The following is a 22,402-nucleotide window of genomic DNA, read 5'->3' on the forward strand; positions in this document are numbered from 1 at the left end:
TAAAAAAGTTTGAAAAGGATTAAACTAAGCTTTTCTTTCATTTCTCTTCAGAAAGTACAGCTATGATTCATTACAATTACCATAAAATAACTGATTAAGCCACACATATTCTTAGCTCAACCTGAAAAAGTTAAAATGCACATGGTCCTTATCTTCTTAAAGCTTATATATTTATCTGACACTGAAACATACAAGTCTTTCATATATTGGTGTGCAAAGCACAAAAGTTGAAGAGCTACGCTTATTACCCACCTAACAGTCTTTTAAATACTTGACAGGTTCTTGGAAGAGTATCTTGAAAGGAAACCGAATAGCGCCAAAGACACACTCCCCTCCCATCCCCACAATTCAGACTTAGTTTTAACTGAGAGACAGTAAGACAGACAGAGGGAACAAGCAGCAATTTGATTTTCAATCTAGAGCAAAAACATGACCAGGCGTACACACAAAATATTTTAAAATATTTATGAGAAGAATTAAGAGGCATTCATTTACTTGAAGCAAAAAAGCATTTTAAAATGCTTCTCAGTAAAATATCTGAGTAGGTATCTTCCTTCGGTTTTCTCTCTACATAATTGTTTGTGCAAAAACTTTTCGATGAACTTGTTCTCTGTTTGTCTGCTTCAGTAGAATAATGACAGCCACCTCAGTCTTGGGGTCGGCTGCTTCAACGAGCAGGAGACAGACTGATGCTTCCAGCAGGTGACCTATGATCCAAGAGTTTAGTCTCCATGAAAAAAAAGAGACCAACCCAATGATCAAGCTCTGCAGCGAAACCCCAGCGGGGCTTTTATTCTGGAAGTTGTTACAAGTAGTTCATAACCTTTGTACTCTAGACACTCATTCAAACTACCCCACCACTCTGTAAACCAGGGGCTAAGGATGCTCCGAGGCTTGAACTTTCTACCCAAACAGGGGACTGTAAACATTTGGGGGAGGCCCAGTGCTACTGCTAAAATAAACCATAAAAAAGGACATTAGCCAAGACACTTTTATTCAGGAAGCCTCTCTCAGTTCAGGGAACCCAATTTTAACTTCAACCCTTTTACTCAAGAGCTAGGCCTCAGTGAAAACAAGCAAGCCTCTTTAGAGCAAAATTTTAGAGCACTTTTAAAGTTTTGTCAGCATCCTTCGGTGCTAATAAAAGGCATATATAAAAAGGAATCAGGACACAATAGAATAGAATATATATTTATAATCTAAATTACAACAGTGTTTTGTGTTTTTTAAATTGTAAATGAAGTGCAAGGAAAAAAAACACATGTATAGAGGAGACTGCTACTCAAAAGAAATTACTTATGACAGCATTTCTGCTTCATTCTCATTTGGCTGTCTTAATTTTCAATTGTTCTAGTTTTTAGTAACAGATCTTACTTCTTTCAGGTTCAAAGATGTTTTGACTACAAATTTAATTAGATTATTTGATCCTAGAGTGCAGAAAGTCTTTTCTTCTTGGGGAGAGAGGGAGAGGAGAGAAGAAGGGAGCCTCCATGCTCTTAAAACTGGTGGAAATAAAATCACTGGGGGAAGCAGGAAGTGAAATTGGGTCCAGTTTGCCTAAACTGAAGAAAATAAGGAATACATTTATTCTAAAACTCAAATTTAATTAAAATAAAATTTCACTCTAAACAATACCTTTAAATTAAGGAGTAAAATTGTAGAAAATAATAATATGTTATAGTCTTTAAGTTTTAATAACTTCTAGATGATCACCATGAATTTTTAATGTTATATGATTTAAACACACCTAGTTAAGAAGTGTTTGAATGTAAATCTGCCATCCCACCAAATCATTATCAATGGCTAACAATCAGGAGATAACAAAGGATCCAAAATAACTACTGAATTTAACATGCTGGGTATTCTACTGTGACAGTCTGATGAGGTAAATATTAACATCAAGTTGACAATTATTTTTAGAATTGTTAATTAAATGTAAAGCACATAAAGCCTAAAAGAGATAAAAAGGCATCTGTTAACTAGAAATTCAAGGCGACCATGCCTTTAACACACAGGATGTGGAAAAGCTTCCACAAAATAGAAAAAAAAATTACCCAAAGACTCGGTTCACTTAAAAAACAAAACCAAGCAACTCGCTCGTTATGTCTTAGTCATGTTAATCTCCATGTCACTGAACCAAACTTCTCCAGAGTCCCTTTGGTAAGTCTTATAATAAAAATGTCTTTCAACAATACTTATGATAGCCTATTTTTTAAAAACTGGGCAAAAGATACATAATATTTACCATTTTAATCATCTTTAAGTGTACAGTGGTATTAGGCACTCTAACACTGGTATGCAACCTTCACTACTCTCCATCTCCAGAACTTTTTCATCATCTCCAAACCCACTAAACACCAACTCTGCATTTCTCCCCACCTCCGGTCCTTCGTAACCTGTATTCTACTTAATGTGTCTGAAAATAAAACAATTTCAGGTAACTCATGTAACTGGAATCATACATTTGTCCTTTTGTGTCTGATTATTTCACTTAGCACAATGTTAATTAAAAAAAATGTAAATCTTAATTATCCAATTTATATATGGAAAAAAAACTTAAAGGCAATATCATTTCCCAAATACAGTATAACCATCACAGACCATCCACTCACCTCTTCAAAAATAATTTTTGCCTTCTATAAAGAAAATTCAGGTTTCAGCATCATTTCCCCCTTCAAGAGTTCAGACTCCAGAATCTTCCTGGACAACCATGTTGTGGTCTACTTCTAGCCCGGAAAAGAAAGTTATGCCAGCTATCCTAAGCAACCCTTTGCTGTACCACACACCTGTTCAGACAACGGGTCATTTAAACAAGCAAAATAACAGCTGAGAAAGCCAGGTCAGCTACCCTCTGATCTGAAAGACATTTACAAAACCAGTCCCCCTTCTCTGTCTTCTTTATGTGAAAATAGCAGTTGAAGTAACATGACTCCTTCCCTTCCTGTTTGAAGAGACAGTGAAAGCCCTCCTGCTGAGAGTCCACTCTCTAAGTTTGGGGAAGAGGCCTCCTTAGTCCTCCAGCTTAGTCCCTAAGCCTGGGTCTACAGGGGAAAGAGGACCCATCCCACCGTGGTTATGTTTGCTTAAGGAGCTAGGTTCAACTCAAAGAGTTAACGATTAACAAGGGCCATATTACATGTCACATTTTCTTGTTACCATGCTTTTTACTCCTAGGTATAATCAAGGAGATATTTTTGCTTTCTGACCTTTCTTAAGTTTCTTTTCAGTTGGGCCTAAAGATTTTAAAGGCAAAAAATATATAAACTGAATGGTTAACACTTGGACTTATGACAGATGGAGTCTGAATTTTCCAGAAAAAAATTTTGTTTTGTTTTTTTAGAAAACTGATACAACACTATAGATATAGCAGCAAAACCATTCAAACAGATGTAAAGATTTTATGATTGTCCTTTCCCAAATATATTTTTATACATGTTTTCTAAGTACAATTTATCATAGGATTATAAGAATGAAAAGTATACAATCCTTTCCTTAAATACACGTCTTTTTGAAATGTTTTCCACTACTTGTAAATTTGGAGTAATGCTTCTCTCAGTAGCTTAGGTATGAGTAAACTGCTTTGCTTTATTTTACCTCAAGAAAAGAGAAAGGATGAATGACCAAAATCTATCTAAGAACTGACTCATATGTTGTAGAAGGTCTAACTCTATAAGAAATTTATCACACAAAACGAGCAAGTCCATACTGAACCTTCCGTAGAGAGGGAAGTTTTGTCTTGGTAGGTGAAAAGGATGAAGGGAGAAAACGGAGCAAGCCTGGAAAGAAGACAGCTCGCTATTTTCAAAAAATCTCATCTGTTTTGGCAAAATATTGATAATTGCTTTTAATTTAGAAAAAACCACAACATTTTATATACTAAAGTACCATAAATAATTTTGGTTTAAAAATTCCTATGTGTAATAATTCTCTTTTAGGTTTTCATTTTAATTTTATTAAAACTTTCCTCATGCTCTCTTAAAATCACACAATTTTAGAATTCTGTATGGAACCTTATGGGCTTCCCAGGTGGTCCAGTGGGTAAAGAATCTGCCTGCAATGCAGGAGATACAGGTTCGATCCCTGGGTGGGTAAGATCCCCTAGAGAAACAAATGGCAATCCACTCCAGTATTCTTGCCTGAAGAATCCCATGGACAGAGAAGCCTGGCTGGCTACAGTCCATCAGGTTGCAAAGAGTTGGAAACAGCTGAAGCGACTGAGCTCGCACACATGCATGGAACCTTATAGATAATGTAGTATAATGTAAGAATATCCAAACTTCTTTTTTTTCCAGTAGTGGAGCTACCACTAATTAGCTTTTTTTCTTCTATTAAACCTATTGAAATCTTACCATGCTCTGAGCAAGTGGAATAGATAAAGACAGAAATCCGATTGGGGATGCAACCTGAGGGTCCAAGGCCCGTGTCAGAGAATCACTGTGTCAGTCCAATCCCCTCATTTTATAGAAGCAGAAACAGAGGCCCAATAAGATCAGGTGACTTCTCCAAACTCACATCACACCAGCCTCGGAGCTGAGACTAGTACATGCACTCCTTATTCACTACCTTCCTCTCCACCAAATCTTAACGGTTTGGAATTGCAAATAATTTATTATTTTGCACTTGGAGAACTAAAGAAGTAGCATAAAATTTAGTGGGGGTAGGGGTGGGGTTGTAGGGAAGTATGTGTTTGAAATTCCTGATCACCTCAATTTCCATTATCAAGGCCCAAAAGACAAGAAACAGAGAATCAGGAAAAGAAGGGACCAAATTGAATTGAAGGGTAAATGCATTATCATCATCATCATCATCATCATCGTTTCCTATATTCATTCACTCAGCAGACAGTTATCACAGACATTGCACCAGGTACTGAGAAAGATGCTCAAATAAATTAGGACCTTGTTGCCAGGTGCGTTTCCTGTTTCGCATGATGCTGCGCATGTGTGTGTGCACACTTGCATACTGTCCTGGCGGGATGTGATAGATGCCACGAAAGTGATGCAGGAAATGCAGAGAGGAAAGAGCAATCAAGTGTGGGTGTCCAGGTGTCATCTGAGCTGAGCCTCAAAAACTATCATGGGGAATGGTGGCACCCGGGTGAACTCCCAGCAGCCGCGGCTGGAGTGCAGAGGTGGAAAGGAAGGGAAGAACACAGGCCTTCCCCCATCTACTCTGACTGAAACGAAGGCCTCTTACAGAATTGTGGGAAGTATGTCTGGAAAGTTACTTTGGCCAAAACTTGAAGGGGTGGGGAGTAGGGAGAAGAGAGGTAGCCAGGAGACAAAGTGCAGGCCAGGGCTTCAGACTCGGGGGGAGGGGGGTAAAGGGAGTGTTTATTTACTAACAGATAGATGGAAGATAAATCCATCTAGAAATTAGATGCGTAAAATTTGGTCAGTCACCCAACGGTTGTTGGTAAAAGGAGGTTATAGATTTCAATAGTTGTTGCCAGGTTCTTCTCTGTAGAAACAGTAGAGGTAGCATAATGGGCTTTGGAGGCTGTAACCCTTTGCTTTCTACAATCAGTGTCTTTGCAACTCACCCCTGCCCCCACTTCCCCTTCTACTCCGCTGCCTGCCTCCAAAAGTGCTAATATAGAGTTGGAGAAAGCTTTTCTCTCACGTTTTTTTGGGGGGAAACCCCACAAAACTTGAATATACTAAGGAATGGAAAAGGTTAACTCTGAAGCAAGACAAAAGTAATACCAAGGCAGAAGAGAAAAGCTTTCCCTTGCCTTTCTGGCCTTCAGTATTCCATAAAACGCATTTCCCTCCTGATAAGACTCTGTGCTGACCAGGCAGCCACACTTTACTGCAGGTTCACTAACTAACTAAGCTGTCTTTTTCAAGGATATCAGTGCAACCAGAAGAGCCATAAAATTGTGAAATTTCGAGAGGAGGGGGCTATGTCAGACATAGGCTTGGCCTAGCCTGATCAGTATGGCTGTGAACAGACAGCTAAGCTGCTGACATCAGGATAACACAGTGTGGTCAGTTCTGAGTGCCCCAGTCCTGCCCACGTCCACTCACGCATTGCTTCTTCCAGACGTGTTGTTTTTGAGAGATGCAGAGCCCGTGCCATCAGAAGTCTGGAAGAGGGAGAAGCATTTTCCAAAGTCTAGTTATTCAGACCAAACAAAATATAAACAAAGGCATAACAGTCATTTACTATTTGCCACTACATTTTAGAATTTCTGGTATTAGCTGTTTAAGAAGTGCCACATCTGAAGTTTTACAGCTAAAAAAAAGAAAGACTCTGCCTCTACTTTAAGTTTGTTTATTAAAATGTCCCAGACTTTTAGAACTGTGCAGTTCTCCTAGGCAGCTCCTAGTTTTAGCTCCAAGGAAGCCAAGGATCAGAGAGGGATGGGATTTGCTCATACTTGGCTAATCAACAGTGAAAACTGACAACTATACAGGTTCTCAACTCCTGGCCCTTACTCTCTCCATTACTATAAATAGTTTTCTTACTAGTCTTTACAATTTTAGTGAAAGTCCATGTAATTCTTATTCCTTTGGTGCAACTATTATGAGAGGTTCTAGTGAAACATAACTCTGAAGATAAAGATGAAAGAAGTGGTCACCCTAAGACACATTTTCCCCTTGGGAAGTCCCAATGAATGTCTAATAATAAAGATTTACCTCTTTATATCCTCCTCTTGTGTGATGAGCTACACCACACACAATGACTAGAAGAAATGCACTATTCAAAGACCTATTTCTTTTGTGGAAGCAAAAGACTGTTTTTAAAATGTATCATGCTAATAAAACCCAAAGTAACTACTTCTCTCACCGTCCTCAAAACTAAAGAAACTGCATAAGTTGTGACTAAAAATGAAGTGTATACTACATGTAGTACTTATGATTAAGGAAACGAATAAAAACTCCAAATTCTTCCCTCACCTCCACTAGTTATTCTTCTTTCATTTCCTAGTATTTCTGATACAGGTATTAGCAGAGAAATGAAAATAGATGCAATGTGTATAAAGAATTATGAAGACCCAAGACACCTGGTCCTCTGTACTTACTAGTTTAAGAAACCAGGAAAGATCATATAGGTTACTTTCTATGTGATCATGAATCTTTCAATGTGTCTTGCTTTTCAAATTCCTTAATCAGTAAAAAATTGAAAAATACCTATGATGATCTTACTTGAAGCTTCAAAAAAACTGTTATTAGGAAGAATGCCATTTTCCCTCCATAAGAAAGAATATATTCTCAGGAAACAATTAGAAGCTCAGAATTTCCTAAACCTCTATTTACTAGTCCTTCGTTCTTCTTTAATTTAATTTGGCTACAATCAGCCTCTCTCCTGTTGCTGATCAAATACTCACTTTTCCACTCAATCGGCCTGGAATACTTCTGCGGACTCGGAAGGAGCTGCTTGGAGCAAAGCAGTGCAGAGCGGCTCTCCCCCTAGAATGTGGCTCTCTTTGCAAAAGAGGCCTGAGTCAACAGCCCTATCGGAACGATCACATGACATGGCCTTTGTCTCCTTCCTGCTGGTGTGTCAGTGGTCATGGCCAAAGACTGCAACAGGGGATTGCTAGGAGATGAAAAATGCTTCACATGTTTGTATTCTAGCTGTCAAAGAGAGAAGACAAACAGCCTTTTCCACTGCCTTCCATCACAGCCCAGAAAGGATCTGCTTTTCCCACCTGAAAGGCTCAGGACGTGTCAGGAACTAGAGACGCAGGAAACTAGATCTGCGGCCAGGAGCCCACTGTCCTTATTCCATGGAAATGAAAGACAAGTTGCTTTGATCACCTTGGAGACCAACTACCTCCTTCAGCTGAAAACTAACCCCACCTTGGCGGTGCCTGCTTCCCCTCCCCACCCCGCCGGGAGCTCCACTCCCTCTACTCTGGCTTGAGAATCAGGCTAATCAGTTTGATCTGACAGATTTTAATTACATTAATTAGGGCTTTTCTGAATAGGCCTGATTAGCATCCTACCAAGGGTTTCTGTATGTGAGTGTGTTTGTGTGTTTTCTTCCCTAAAGCAGCTCTGTTAGGATCAGGACTAATATTTTCTTTTCCTGTAACAATGGTGGGGTTTTTTGTCTTGCTCAAGGGAAAAAATCAGACATTGGTGGCAATGGGTGTGAGAATGTATTTTATAATAAAATCAGCCATGAAGATCTGGAGTGGGGAGAAGGGATTATTAATTAGAACATTTGTCTAGAATGCAAACATTGCTTTTGCTTAACCTTCCATTTAGTAAATACTATATTTAGTTTGAGATTTAAAAATCCAAGGTCTTCTAAATTTTGCCCCATACCCTCATCAGACTGAAGCACAAAGAAATAGATCTGGATCTCTGTGTGATTTTATCCATCACATTTCAGAGAGAACCAATGAAAACCACACAGAAGCCAAAGGAGATTTATCCTCTGTCCCTCCATTGTGTCTTAGAATATCTTCAGTGTCAACCAGATTTTAATGAAAATATTTCTAAACTACTTTCAACCACTAATAAAAGAGAACAACAGCACTGATTTCTCAGAACACTATACAAAGTTTAGCATAGCATGTATGTTTAGCTTTATTGATCATCTATGCTTTAATTACTGCTTTTATATATGCTATTTTGAATTATTGTTGTTTAGTTGCTAAATTGTGTCCAACTCTTTTGCAACCCCTCAGACTATAGCCCACCAGGCTTCTCTGTCCATGAGACTTCACAGGCAAGCATACTGGAGTGGGTTGCATTTTATTCTCCAGAGGATCTTCCCAACCCAGGGATTGAACCTGTATCTCCTACATTGGCAAGTAGCTTCTTTACCACTGAGCCACCAGAATAAATCATAATAAATGAGGGCATAGTTTCAGACACCAGGAAGAAAAGCTACCAAACTCAGGAAAGTTTATTTGCTTTTCAAAAAAAGTCTAATACGAAACTTTTTTTTTTTTTTTTAATCACGTGTCTTAAGGAAAGCAGTAAAAGAGTGGACTTGCGACCCTTAATCCAAGTTTTGAATCCTGTTGACACGGCTCTCTCCCTGCTGCCACTTGTGCAACAGCTACTGCTCTGAGGATTAAAGCTGCTATTCACACCCACCTGAGCTATGTTAATTAGGATGCTGTTTTATTGGGATAGTTCCTGAATCAGTTAGAACATTGATAAGACAGCTGAGAAACTGCATTTTCTAGGCACAGTGATTGATATACCACAGCGATTGATAAAAGTTTTTTAATTATCTGAAAAATATCCCAATGCCATATTTTTCATTTATGTAGTATTCAATTATCTTATCTTTAAGGGTTAACTGGATTTAACATTTCTAGCCATTTGGTTTCCTAGTCACTTTGAAGTAAAAGTGAAATTTCTAAAGGTGTCTATATATTCACCTCCTTTTTTTTTCCCTCTCATTTTGAGGGGGAAAAATCCTCAGTAGAAATGATGTTCATGGTCTTTTTTGTTATCTTCTGATTCTCACTGAGAATCAAAGTGATCTTTTCTCCTTTCCTTGGTCTTATCTAGGTGGATAGGATGTCCTTTGAGAAGGAACCTGATTAACTCACTTTGATGACTACCAAGCTTATTCTGGGCTCTACAAACACAAGAATGAGAATGGTCCATTCACCTACTTGGGAAGTAGCAGGAATCCAAACCTTTAACTTAAGGTTTTTGATCCACTTTGGATTAGACAATTAAGATTTTCCAGGAAGCATTAGTAAAAGATTGAGGGAACTGAACGGTAGAAACAGGCTGTGATTTAATGCTAGATACTCTCCCTCTACACCCAAATGTTTGCCCTGGATAGAATATATATTTTATGCTTTTCAATGATGGTAGCCTTCTGGCTTCCCCTGGAAAAAAATACTAAGTGATTTATTAAACAAACAGACAACAACAAAAACAATAGAAGCAAACCCACACACCACACACAGTTACATTACTCTGCCAAATTTTACCTAGTATTCAATTTAATTACTCAGTTACAACTTTCAAATCTTCTAACAGTTCAAAGGAAGAGAAATGAAGTTAAGAATTCCGACATAATTTGGGGTGTGTGCAGGGGTGAAGAAAAAGATTATTTTTTTAAAGTAACAACAAAAAGAAGAACAAAAAGGGAGAAAGTAGTTGATGAGAGAAAAAAATGTAAAGCTTTTCTTTAAAAAGTGAGAACTTAAAATGGTAATTTTAAAAATATAGATATACATTGACAAAAAAGTGTGTGGGGAGGTGGGGAGAGAGAGAGAGTAGGGGTAGGGAGTAGGGCATAAAATTAACACAGAAAAGAACTGCAACTGAGAAAAACCCTTTCCTTAGGTTTTAAAATAGTTACTCCAGTGTACAGTAACAGGATCTCAACCCATTTTGTTAAACTAAGTTCACTGACAGTCACTTACTAATCGTAATGCCACTTACTGTTAATTCTATTTAAAAAACTAAAGTCTGAATGTAAGCTCTTCAAACATCTTTTCGTCATTATTAGGTCTGTGTGTTACTAGAGCATGACAGCCCTTCATTCAGTTCAGCCAGCCTGCCAGGCAGCCATCCCTGATTTACTGAGTCTGCCCCGGGGAGCAGGCACTGTGCTAAGCACCGGGTGTCCAGTATTCAGCGAAATGGACGTGGTCCTTACCCTTCATGAAGCTAATTGTTAAGGGAGAGACTGACATGAAACAAGTAGATGTAAAAATATAATCACCAAGTGTGGGAAGTGATAGAAAAGGAAAAAAAGAGAGGGTGCTGTGTGAAAGAAGAGAGGAATGGCAGGGAACGGGATGTTCAAGGAAGAACATTCTATGAAGGAACTCTTAAGCTGAAGCTTTCAAGAAAATTTTGGCCATACTCCACAGCCTGTGGGACCTTACTTCCCAGACAAGTAATCGAACCCACATCCCCTGCGTTGGAAGGCAGAGTCTTAACCACTGGACCACCAGGGAAGCCTAGCTTAAAGGTGTCAGCCTTGTAGATTGGAAAGAGAGGAAGAAGACAGGGGCAGAGACCAGGTGGGACGGAAAGAAGAGAAGCATCTCAGCACTCCCAAGCCACAAAGTCCTCAGTGAGTTCTGGGGGTGGAAGGACCACAGCTGTGTAAGTGACGTGAGCTGAGGCTGCAGAAGCAACAGATCTTTGCAGCTCCTGATGAGAAAAGGATTTTCTTCCGAGGATAATTCTAATAGGAGCAAAAGTTAAGCATTTATTTTTAAATTAAGAACTTTTGTTGCACATTCAGTTGTGGAAATATACTACAATAAGAGAACAGTTAAATACATTAGGTACGTCTCATGATAGAATATTATCCAACCATGTAAAAATGCTTCAAAATGATATTTAATGATACCAAAAAAGTTCAAGATATTTAAAATCAGTATATACATAAACATAAAAGAGCAATTTTGTAAAAGAGAAATGCATCTGTAGTTGTAATAGAAATAGTAGAAGGAACTACACTAAAATGTTAAAAATGATTAAAGCTAAATGGAGGAATTACACTGATAGATGGTCAACTTTTGTTGAATTTTGTTTTCCTATTATCATACAGTAAAATGAATTCTATGAATCTTTACACATGTATAGATTCCTGTAACAATCAATTGCAGGGTGATCCCATCATGCCAAAAAACTCCCTTGTGCTATTCCTTTATAACCACACCTGATGGCTTAATTGTGACAGTTTTTTGTAGCTTCCAAACTCTCTACAATTAGTAGGCATTACTTTAATTTTCAGGGGCTTCCCTTGTGGCTCAGCTGGTAAAGAATCTGGCAATGCAGGAGACCTGGGTTTGATCCCTGGGTTGGGAAGATCCCCTAGAGAAGGGAACAGCTACCCACTCCAGTATTCTGGCCTGGAGAATACCATGGCCTGGATAGTCCATGGGGTCGCAAAGAGTCAGACATGACTAAGCAACTTTCACTTTCACTTTAATTTTCAGGGGCAAAAGTCACATAATTTGAAGTAGTAGAAATAAAAGAACAACACATTAAACAGTAATTCCTTAAACAATGACTTTTTTCTTAAGCATTATTTGAGATTAATATGCTTAATGTGGGCTTCCCTGGTGGCTCAGATGGTAAAGAATCTGCCTGCAGTGCGGGAGACCCAGGTTCATATTCCTGGGTCAGGAGGATCCCCTGGAGAAGGGAATGGCTACCCACTCCCATATTCTTGCTTGGAGAGTCCCATGAACAGAGGAGCTTGGTGGGCTATAGTCTACGGGGTTGCAAAGAGTTGGACACGACTGAGTGACTAACACTCTTTCATGCTTCATAAATTTTTAAAATTTTTGAACCTTCCTCAACTAACTTATTCTGCTCCTGGCCAGAAATACTAAGTTTTTAGCAATGTGAAAATATATCATCACTGGGAACAGGGCCAGGGGGAGGCTTTTTGTCATACAGAAAACTCTCTCAAATGAACATCAGTGAAAAGTACCAGAGACATACAGTAACATTAATAGGGATGCCAGCTCAAAGACCTGTGAACAGAAGAGACGGAATTCAACACAGAAAACATTTCTGTTCTTTTTCTTGTTTAACTAAGAATCCATTCCAGTGATATGAGCACATGTACAAGTAGTCCTAGATCTTGCACAATATTATAAGAATTAGTCACATAATTTTATAACTATCATGCTCTATTCTGATTGAATTATCAAGCATTGAAAGTATATACTTTATTTTGAATTCGTTAAGCAGAAAAATATATTTCTATGAGGCCAAGTCTAGGTAGATAGTTTCTTCTGGATGGGATTTCAGGAAGATGATGGCTTGCAGTGCTCAACCCAAATCCAAGTAGAGAGCTACTGCTGGGGCTGGGCTGGACTGGATGGGGGAAGGGCGGCTTTCAACTCATCTATATGGAAGTTTAAAGCAGAGACATTACTTTGCCAACAAAGGTCCGTCTAGTCAAGGCTACGGTTTTTCCAGTAGTCATGTATAGATGTGAGAGTTGGACTATAAAGAAAGCTGAGCACTGAAGAATTGATGCTTTTGAACTGTGGTATTGGAAAAGACTCTTGAAAGTCCCTTGGACTGCAAGGAGATCCAACCAGTCCATCCTAAAGGAAATCAGTCCTGAATATTCATTGGAAGGACTGATGTTGAAGCTGAAACTCTGATACTTTGGCCACCTGATGCAAAGAACTGACTCATTTGAAAAGACCCTGATGCTGGGAAAGATTGAAAGTGTGAGGAGAAGGAGATGACAGAGGATGAGATGGTTGGATGGCATCACTGACTCAACGGACATGGGTTTGAGTAAACTCCGGGAGATGGTGATAGACAGGGAGGCCTGGTGTGCTGCAGTCCATGGGGTCGCAAAGAGTTGGACATCACTGAGTGACTGAACTGAACTGAAATGATGTGGAGGTTAAGACTTGGATGGAAAGACAGGGTGAAATCTGGATGGTATCCCCACTAGATGCCAAACATACACAACTATGAGTCCTTAGCCTCCAGAGGATCCTTAGAAAGCCCATCCACCCCCATCCCTGCCCCACCCACCTCCTCAAGAAGGACACAGCCTGAAGGTTTACATTGACCCCTTCTTCCAAACAGAGCTGAACAGGTGAACTGAATTATTTTTGCCCTAAAGCTAGGCAAGTGCTCAGCTTTGCTGGGCAAGAGATATGGGAGGTAAATGCTTTCATTCTTTCCATTCTGAGAGGAGGAAAATGAGGCAGACAGTGGTTGAGTAACTTGCCTAAGATCAAAAAGTTGGTAAGTGGTGTTAACAGGATTCTAATCCAAGCAGTTCAATTTCAGCATCTATGTTACTATCACCTCTCCTAGAAGATTGTGTGGTTTGTAGTGGGAAAAAATAAGAAATTAATGATGCCCTTTAACAGAGAATGAGGAATACATTGACGTAGTCATACCAATGAATGCCAGGCATAAATTAAATAGAAGTTGGATCTGTAATAGGTTTAGAAGGATTTCCCTCACACATTTACTGAGAAGAGCAAGAAACACAATATAACCTGATTTTTCAAAAACAATGACAGAAAATGTTATATAACTCTATGTTCCTCTGTAATTATATGATTATGGAAGAAGGGAATAAAGGACACACACCATGATGGTAACATTAAAGATGGAGTTTTTATTCTTAAGTCATAAAATGCAAGTTAATAATTCTTCTAACTATGAAAAATAAGAAATAGGTAAACTTCTGACCTACTATAGACAGGTATGTATTCTGACAACACCTGAGCCTACAAGATACAGGTTAGAACTGGAAAGTCTGCTTTATACAGAGAAGCTGCTGGCTGCTACTGATGGGATTCCTAATCACCGAGAAAGTAGAACAGAAACTAGCAGTATATCTCTTAAGCAGACTATCTGCAGGCCCCTTCAATCCTTTTATTAGAGGCTAAACACACTGGTTTGAGTGTGGACAGAGGTGGTGTGCTTGTATTAAGTGTGCAAACACGTAAGCACATCTGTATTTATTCTAACAATACCATACTTTCCATTACTCCAGTCTAGTTGTAAGGAGGGGAAAAAATGAATCAATTCAGCAGGTCACTTTGAGCCACCTCTGGTAATCAGCTGATGCTATGATTTCTTCATTAATGTCAAGAAAAAGAGAACAATAGGTCCAGCCATTAAGCCCCTCTCAGATCAAGATAAGAAAGAGTTAAATAGATGATAATCCTTGGATTTAGCTGACTTTCAAACATCTTGCTGCTTAATCATTTCTTCCTCGCTATGTATTGTACAAACACACAGGGAATGTTTGGAAAGCCTTGGTCTTAGGGATGAGGAAAGGAAGAGAGTTTCTAGAGAGGTGTGGGGAGGGGAGCAGGAGGGATGGACATACAGAATTCACAGAGGTGGACAAGCCAGAGATTTCACGGGTGAACCTTTACTAGGAAATGAAACCATTTCTTAATTGACATTTGGGAAATAGGCTAAATACAATCTCACTAAGCCTCTGTGGACTAGCTAACTGATTAAGGCAGGGATGTCAGCAAGAAATACTTAATTCTAATATTATATGACAATACATTTGTGACTAATCCATTTAGTACTATTATTTTACAAACTAGATTTTAACCTTTTAAGTAAAATTTTAATCATGTTTCACTGAACACATCAGGGTTATATTATATACTTGAATTTAATGACAAGGAAAGATGAAAGGGAGCAAATTCCAGGTGGCTTATATTTCAATCCTTACAAAATAAAAACTAAATAAAAAGAAAAAGAAAAAAAAGCTGTGGTTGTTTCCTGAAATGAGTGAGCTTAGGAATGTAGACTTGTCTGATAAGTTGGCATGATGTTTCAGAAACATTTATGAATAACCAAAATAGTAGCTACAGAGGATAATTCCTCTCTGTATAATTAATGTGCTACAGTGTTATACAACTGTAATAGGAATTGATTCATTTGTTTCTTAAGAAAACCCTAAGAAGACTTCTCTAAATACACAGGCCAAATGTAATTTTCTATTCTTGATGTACTAAAAATTTACATCACAGAAGTTCTCCTTACCTGTCTCTTTTGTAAGAAATGTCCTTATCCTTTGAAGAAATCCCTTAGTCTCTCCCCATCCCAACAATACAAGCTGAAAAGGTAGAGATGACCACAAGAAATCAAAAGGAATCTTATACCATAGCTACTTCTGCATTTTCTAAATTCACAGGCTTCTTAAAAGAATGTGAGAAATAAAGAAGATACCTTAGTTATTTTAAAAATATTTTAAAAACTCATACTTTTATGTCACCTCATTTGCTCTCCTCTAGCAATGGGTCATTAGGATTGACAAATTTTATGCAAATTTGAATTAGATTTCTGAAAATGCATGTAGCAGGTTACAACATATGTGTTCAAAATGGCAGCTGGAGGAGATTCTGGGAAGATGGCGGAGTAAGAAGTATCAGGAATTCATCTCCCCACCTAAATAACAATCCCATTGGAAAAATCTGTCTGATAAAATTATTTTGGAAATCAAGTAGACCAACACCCACCATGGGAGTCCCAGAAGGAAAAGAGGGAAAGAGGAAGAAAGAATATTTGAAGAAATAATGGCGAAAGTTTTCCTAAATTTAATGAAAGACATGAGTATAAACAACCAAGAAGCTCAACGAACTTCAAGTAAGATGAACTTAAAGAGATCTGCACTGAGATACGTTATTATCAACCGTTCAAAAGACAAAGAATAAAGACAAATTAGACCATGAAAATAAAAATCTGTGTATCAAAGGATACTATTAAGAGTGAAGAGTAACAAATGAAATGGAAGAAAATATTTGCAAATTATATATAAAGACATTAATATTCAGAATATATATAAAGAATTCCTAAAACTCAACAACAAAAAAACCGATTCTAATTCAAAAGCAGGCAAAGGGGCTTCCCTCATGGCTGAAGTGGTGAAGAATCTTCCTGCCAGTGCAGGAAACACAGGTTGGATCCCTGATCTGGGAAGATCCCACATGCCATGGAGCAACTAAGCCAGTGTGCCAAAACTACTGAGCCTATGCTCTAGAGGCCAGGAACTGCGACTACTGACCCCACGTGCTGCAACCACTGAAGCCCGTTCTCCACAGTAAGAGAAGCCACTGCAATGAGAAGCCTGAGCACTGCAACCAGAGAGCAGCCCTCACCCGCCACAACTAGAGAAAAGCCCTTGCAGCAACGAAGACCCAGAACAGCCAAAAATAAATCGATATTGAAAAAAAGAAGCCACCATGATACATGAGAAAATTTTTTAAAAGTATATGAAGGATTTGAATAGACATTGCTCTAAAGAAGACATATGAATGGTCGATAAACACATGCAAAGATGCTCAGCATCACTAATCAACAAGGAAACACAAATCAAAACCATGATGAGAGAATATGCTATTATCAAAAACCCAGAAAATAACAAGTGTTGGAGCACTTATGGATAAAATCAATCTTTGTGCACTGTTGGTTAGATTGCAAAATGTTGCAGCCACTGTGGACAACAGCATGGTGATTCCTCAAAGAATTAAAAATAAAATTACTTTATAGTTCAGGAAATCCACTTCTGGGTATATACCTAAAAGAACTGAAAAAGATATTGCACACTCCTGTTCACAGCAGCATTATTTATGACAGATAAAACTTGGAAACAACTCAATTGTACATTGACTGATGAATGGATAAGCCAGATATTGTAAATATATATAACAGAATATTATTTAGCCTTAAAAAGGAAGAAAATTCTGACATATGCTATATCATGGATGAACCTTAAGGACATTATGCTGAGAGTTTTAGTTGTGCAATATGAAAAGAGGTCTGGAGATAGATGGTAGTGACAGTTGGAAAACAATATGAATGCACTTAATATCATTTAACTATACTCTAAAATATGGGTAAGATAGTAAGTCTTATGTGTATTTTGCCACAATACAAAAACAGTCACAAAGCAAATATAAACTAAATAAAGCAAACTCTGGGAATTGTTCTAGTCAAGTTATTGGTGAGGGTTTGCTGAGACTTATGTGAGAACATTTCTAGATGTTTCTAGTCAAAAATCAAGCCAGGTACAACACTGGTAGATTCCCAAAGCAAGGATGGAATAAAGGGCAAGGGTTTTTATCAGCTGTATGTCTATTCCATAAGTTATATTTGCATTTTCCTTTTTGTAACCTTTACCTAAATCTTTGGATGATAATAGCACATATTACTAAAACACCAAAAATAAAGGCTGTCCATTTTTCCCTCTGATTTTGAAGCAAGTTGTTTTTTATCAATAGCATCTGTCAGCTAGGGAATGTGTTTGAAGGAAAATAGAAAGTTGTAGCCTGGACTCTTTCTATTTCATTAACCAGATACTACACACATCCTAAACCAAACTTCCTTGGCCTATACAAGTTACATGGGTTTCATCTGGTAAATGGGCATTTGAAACAGTTTAATTGTTATGTGTTAGCTTTGGTTCACTCTAGTCAATGAAGAAAGCTCCTAATGAAAAAAGATTTCAAAGAAATCTAAGTCAGTAAGATTTCTTCCTGTCATAGGAGTATGAACTATATTACAAATGCTTCCCGATTCTGCACTCCCACCGAATCTTATTAAAGTGGTTTACTTGCCCTGAGAAGTAAGAAGATAACAATACTTACTAAGAGCCACCTTCCCCTTTTGGAAAATTGTTAAGATTTTTAAAAACAAATCTTCACACTGAATGTTAGATATCACTATAACAATACATGTGAACTTAACACTGACAGTTACAACTGAGTAATTAGTTCTAAACCAGCTCTCCAACTAAAGCCAATTTGAGCACTGGACAAAAATATGATACAAATGTTTGGAGATACAGAATAGACAACATAGAACTGTGATCTCTTAGAGATGCAAAACTAACAAGATGAGCCCTACCGCCTCCCAGATTTCTGCCTGAGCATCTACAAGATACAGCAAATCAAAGGACCCCAAGAAGACTACTGCCATTTCAATAACCTGAGGTGCCAAATATCAAGGAACAAGGCAGCAGAGGTGATTGGAATTTGTATGGCAAAGAACCAAACAGAAGGGAGCTCTGCAGAGGAAAAGTTTAAGATATCTGCAGGTGGGCTCCTTGAATCTCTGACTGAATGGGCTTAGAATCCTTTAAGTGAGATTCCATAAGGCCAAGTAACAAAGAAAAACTACTAGGGAGCTATAAGTAGAACTAGAACCATCACGAGATGAACAGACCATGGGGTATTATTCAACAACATAAAGGAATGAACTCTTGATACATACAACAAAATGGGTGAATATCAAAACCATTATGCTAAGTGAAAGAAGACAAAAAGATGAACATGTACTGCATGATTCCATTTACATAAAATTCTAGAATATGCAATATAACTTATAGTGATAGGAAGCAGATCAGTGTTTGCCTATGGACAGGGGTGGAAGGAGGAATAGATTAATAAGATTACAAAGAGGCACAAAGAAACTTTTTTTGGAGGGGAATGGATAGAATAGTTATTATATTGAGTGTGGTGATGAATTTGCAGGTATCTGCAAATGTCAAAACTCATCAAACTGTACACTTTAAATATGAGTAGTTTGGTTTGCTTCAATTATACCTCAATAACGTGGAAAAACAAAATCAAACATACATATTGTTTTTAAGTTAATGATACAATGTGAACACATTTCTATACAAATGCATATGTTTCTGTACTGTTTTAGTATTCCATTACATGAACATATTGATTTATTTAACCGAACCCTTATGCTTCTATATTCAATTTGCTTTCAACTGCTCACTATCACGACCCACAGACAATGTTTTCAATGAGCGGCCATGTCTAACTCTCAGTGGCATTACCTCTGTTGGTTAGTATACAACACTCATGAAGCAAAGGTCCAACATTAAAGTTCTGTTCCATAGCCATGAACTTGGAATTAACCTTAGTCTTGAACTGCTATGCTAAAAATACACACAATTGGACCAAGAGGCACTGGACGAACTCAATGTGAGGTAAAAAATCAATACAAATCCAGCAGTACCAGAAGAGAAAGAGGCATATGCTGAAAAGGAGTATCCATCACATTATCTCTGAACACAAAGAATATGTTTAATCAGCCTTAAAAGAAGGAAAAAAGAAAAAATATTCATTGCATGTCTTCAACATATATTCTGGGGTGGAAGAGGAATGCAGAGGAGCTCTCCAAGGAAAATAATACTATCTCAGCTCTGTCATGCGGAAGGTTGATTTTACATTGAGGAAGGGGAATTAATAAGTAAATTCACATTGACAAACCCACACAGGGGATCACGTGTAATGAGCTAACTACACTTGTCCAAGTGGCCTGAGATCCAACGGTGAGAGATGGTGAAATGGTCAAAAAAAGCTGCCAAAGGACATTACACTCAGGTTAAAAAAAAAATAAGAATATAAGCAATAGTTTCCTTTCCCTGAAAACAGAGGTTTGTTTTGCTTTGTTTTGTTTTTGGGAAGACAGCTCTCAAATTATACAATTAAAACCACCATTTTAGGATAAAAGAATAATACATCATATAATACCTATCTGGCACTTTTAAAAACAATCAACCACTCCACTCTGTTCTCTCTCTTCCCCTCCTTCCTGGTCCCCCGCCACCTATTTTCCATGCAGCCGGTACTTTACAACTCTTTCTCTCCCTGCCTGTTGGAGCAGACCTCTCCTTCATGCCAAAACTGCCCTTTGAAGTCTGCCCTCCCATTAGGGCTCTGGTGTAGGTATTCAGACTGATCACACAAGCCCAGCAGAACTCCCCCAACCATCCACGTTCTGTCCTGTACAGTTGTTTCATGTGGCCTGTGATTTACAGTCTTAATTAATGCTCAAAAGAAGAAGAGCACATCTTTGGTGGAGTTTTTCCCCCTTCTTTCTACAAAACAGGGCTCTTGGGGTTTCTGTGGACATTGTGCAGGATGGTTTTGCCAAACGGAATGAAGCGCACTTAATACTTTTCCTTTATAACCTTTGCCATAAATCAGCTGGCACTCCGTTTGCACAAGTGCAGCGATTCATGTCCTGCCCCTCCCCCAGCACTTCCCGAATTTTAAACAAAGTAGGAATAAACTGAGGGTGAGCAGAGCCAGCGGGCCCAGTAAATCAGTTTAATGAGATCTGAATAGATCACATAGGACATATTGTGGAAAAATAAGGTGGGTGGTGGGGATCTGAATTTCAACAGGAGCGGGGCCCAGAAGAGGCAAGATGGAAGTTACGGTAGGCAATGCTCAAACTTTGACATATGTCTTTGGTAAAAACAGCACATCTTACAGTCTCTTTCCCATTTGCTGAAACTTACTGCTGTGACTCGTTTAGATTTAGCACTGTTTCCTGTCTGTGGTTTTGCTGGTCCATGTTTTCCCACAGATGGGGACTTTTCTGTTCGCTTCTCATGGATGTGCATTCATTCTTAGTCTACAGACTTCCTTCCACAAATAGACATCTTTGTATGCACAAATACCTCTCTCTCTCTCTCTAAGATAGGAAAAATAAAGACTGCAGATCTAAGGGGTGAACTAAGTAAGAAGCAAGAGACTAATTATTAGGTGATACCCATCTGGTGCTGGTCAGCCAGGCGCTGCTCAACACACCCTCCACTTACTGTCACTAACGAGCAGGAAATTCATGCTCCTCCCTCTGCTCTGCGTCATCAGAGGAGAACATATTGTTCAGTTTTCTGCTCTTTAAATCAAACACACAAATGGGATTCCCTCTGTACCAAAAACTATGTTAAACAAAAAAGAAAACTACCCTCTTTCAAAGAAATTATCTGATTATATATTTCCTTAATGTCACTCCCAAGGCAATGTACCCCACCCTAAGTGTCTCAGTTAACAGACCTCTCCCGAGTTACTGAATTTTTGAGAAGATTGTTGAAGGAAATAAAGGAAGAAGAAATGAGGGGAAAATGAAAGAATGTCTTTGTAATGTTTCACTTAACTTTACGAAATGCATGAGGTCTGTTTCAAAACTTCCGAGTCCCTTGTATATAAGATTACCAACTTTTAGTCATGTTTATTGTTCTTATTACTCTCCATGACTAAACACCAGAAAGACAGTACGATGTTATGAGGCCAAATGACTTTGTGAGAAAAGTGCACATACAAAACTCCCCCAAAGAATCCCTATTTGACTGAAAGAAAAAGCATCATAATGCCATGCTGTTACACCTTCAGCAATAGGAGGATACAGATCATTCATTTTTTTTCCTTAGGAGAGAAATGAAAGTTACTTTTACATACGTCCTTCTCAATTAAGCCTGAACACACTAAGCAGCTTTCATCTCACGCTAAGATGTTTCTTCTAGGAAGCAGATTCAAGATCTGAATACTCTAAATCTGCCCTTCAGCTGGAAGGCAATTAAAAAAAAAAAAGTGCAATCTTTAACTTGCATCACTATGGGGACCAAATACTAATTAAATGTTTTTAAGCCTAAAAAACTGCCAGCACACTACACCTGAGAAACTCCTGCGAGCTGAAAGTTATGGACTGTTGATGGCAAGTTCAGTCTTCTCGTGCTTCTGGATGATTCTGTGCTGCGGATTATGTCCAGCATATGGCGTAAAAGTTAATGAATTCAACAACACAAAGGAATACAGCTGTGGAAGAGCCTAAATTACACTATAACAATTTGCATTTTTTTAGGCTTCTACTTTTCAAACTTAACATAAGGTCTCCATCTCCACTGCTCCTCCCCTTCTTTTCTCCTTTTAAATGTGAAAGAAGTTGATTGATAACATATTTCAACTTTACCAGATAGCCCAGAGGTGGTTTTATTGTTTGAAAAAAAAAAAAATCTCAACTACATGCAGCATGACATTTTAAAACCATGACTTTTACATATTCTTTTCTTTCTTGCACTGGTCAAGGATGCTCTACCTTTGCAGAGGTAATCAATAGAATTTGAGGCAGACAGGAGACTGGGATTCACTCCCATGTGCTAGATCTCAATCCTCTTCCTTTTCAAAGAACCA

General features: G+C 38.3%; 1 protein-coding gene across 2 annotated transcripts in view; it reads right to left on the bottom strand.

Moving 5' to 3' along the window:
• PRDM1 (PR/SET domain 1) overlaps positions 1-7,411 on the bottom strand; it is a 60,750-nt gene extending 53,339 nt beyond the window's left edge. The window contains exons 1-2 of one of the 2 annotated variants that reach the window (XM_055535316.1): positions 7,334-7,411; positions 6,030-6,088 (exon numbers count right to left, since the gene is read on the bottom strand). The gene's annotated coding sequence lies outside the window, so the exon portion shown is untranslated. The remainder of the gene's footprint in view (positions 1-6,029; positions 6,089-7,333) is intronic. The other variant, XM_055535315.1, reaches the window with a different exon arrangement.
• Between the last annotated feature and the right edge of the window lie 14,991 nt (positions 7,412-22,402).

The sequence above is a fragment of the Bubalus kerabau genome, chromosome 9 (assembly GCF_029407905.1).
Source record: "Bubalus kerabau isolate K-KA32 ecotype Philippines breed swamp buffalo chromosome 9, PCC_UOA_SB_1v2, whole genome shotgun sequence".
In the NCBI taxonomy this organism is placed as follows: Eukaryota; Metazoa; Chordata; class Mammalia; order Artiodactyla; family Bovidae; genus Bubalus; species Bubalus kerabau.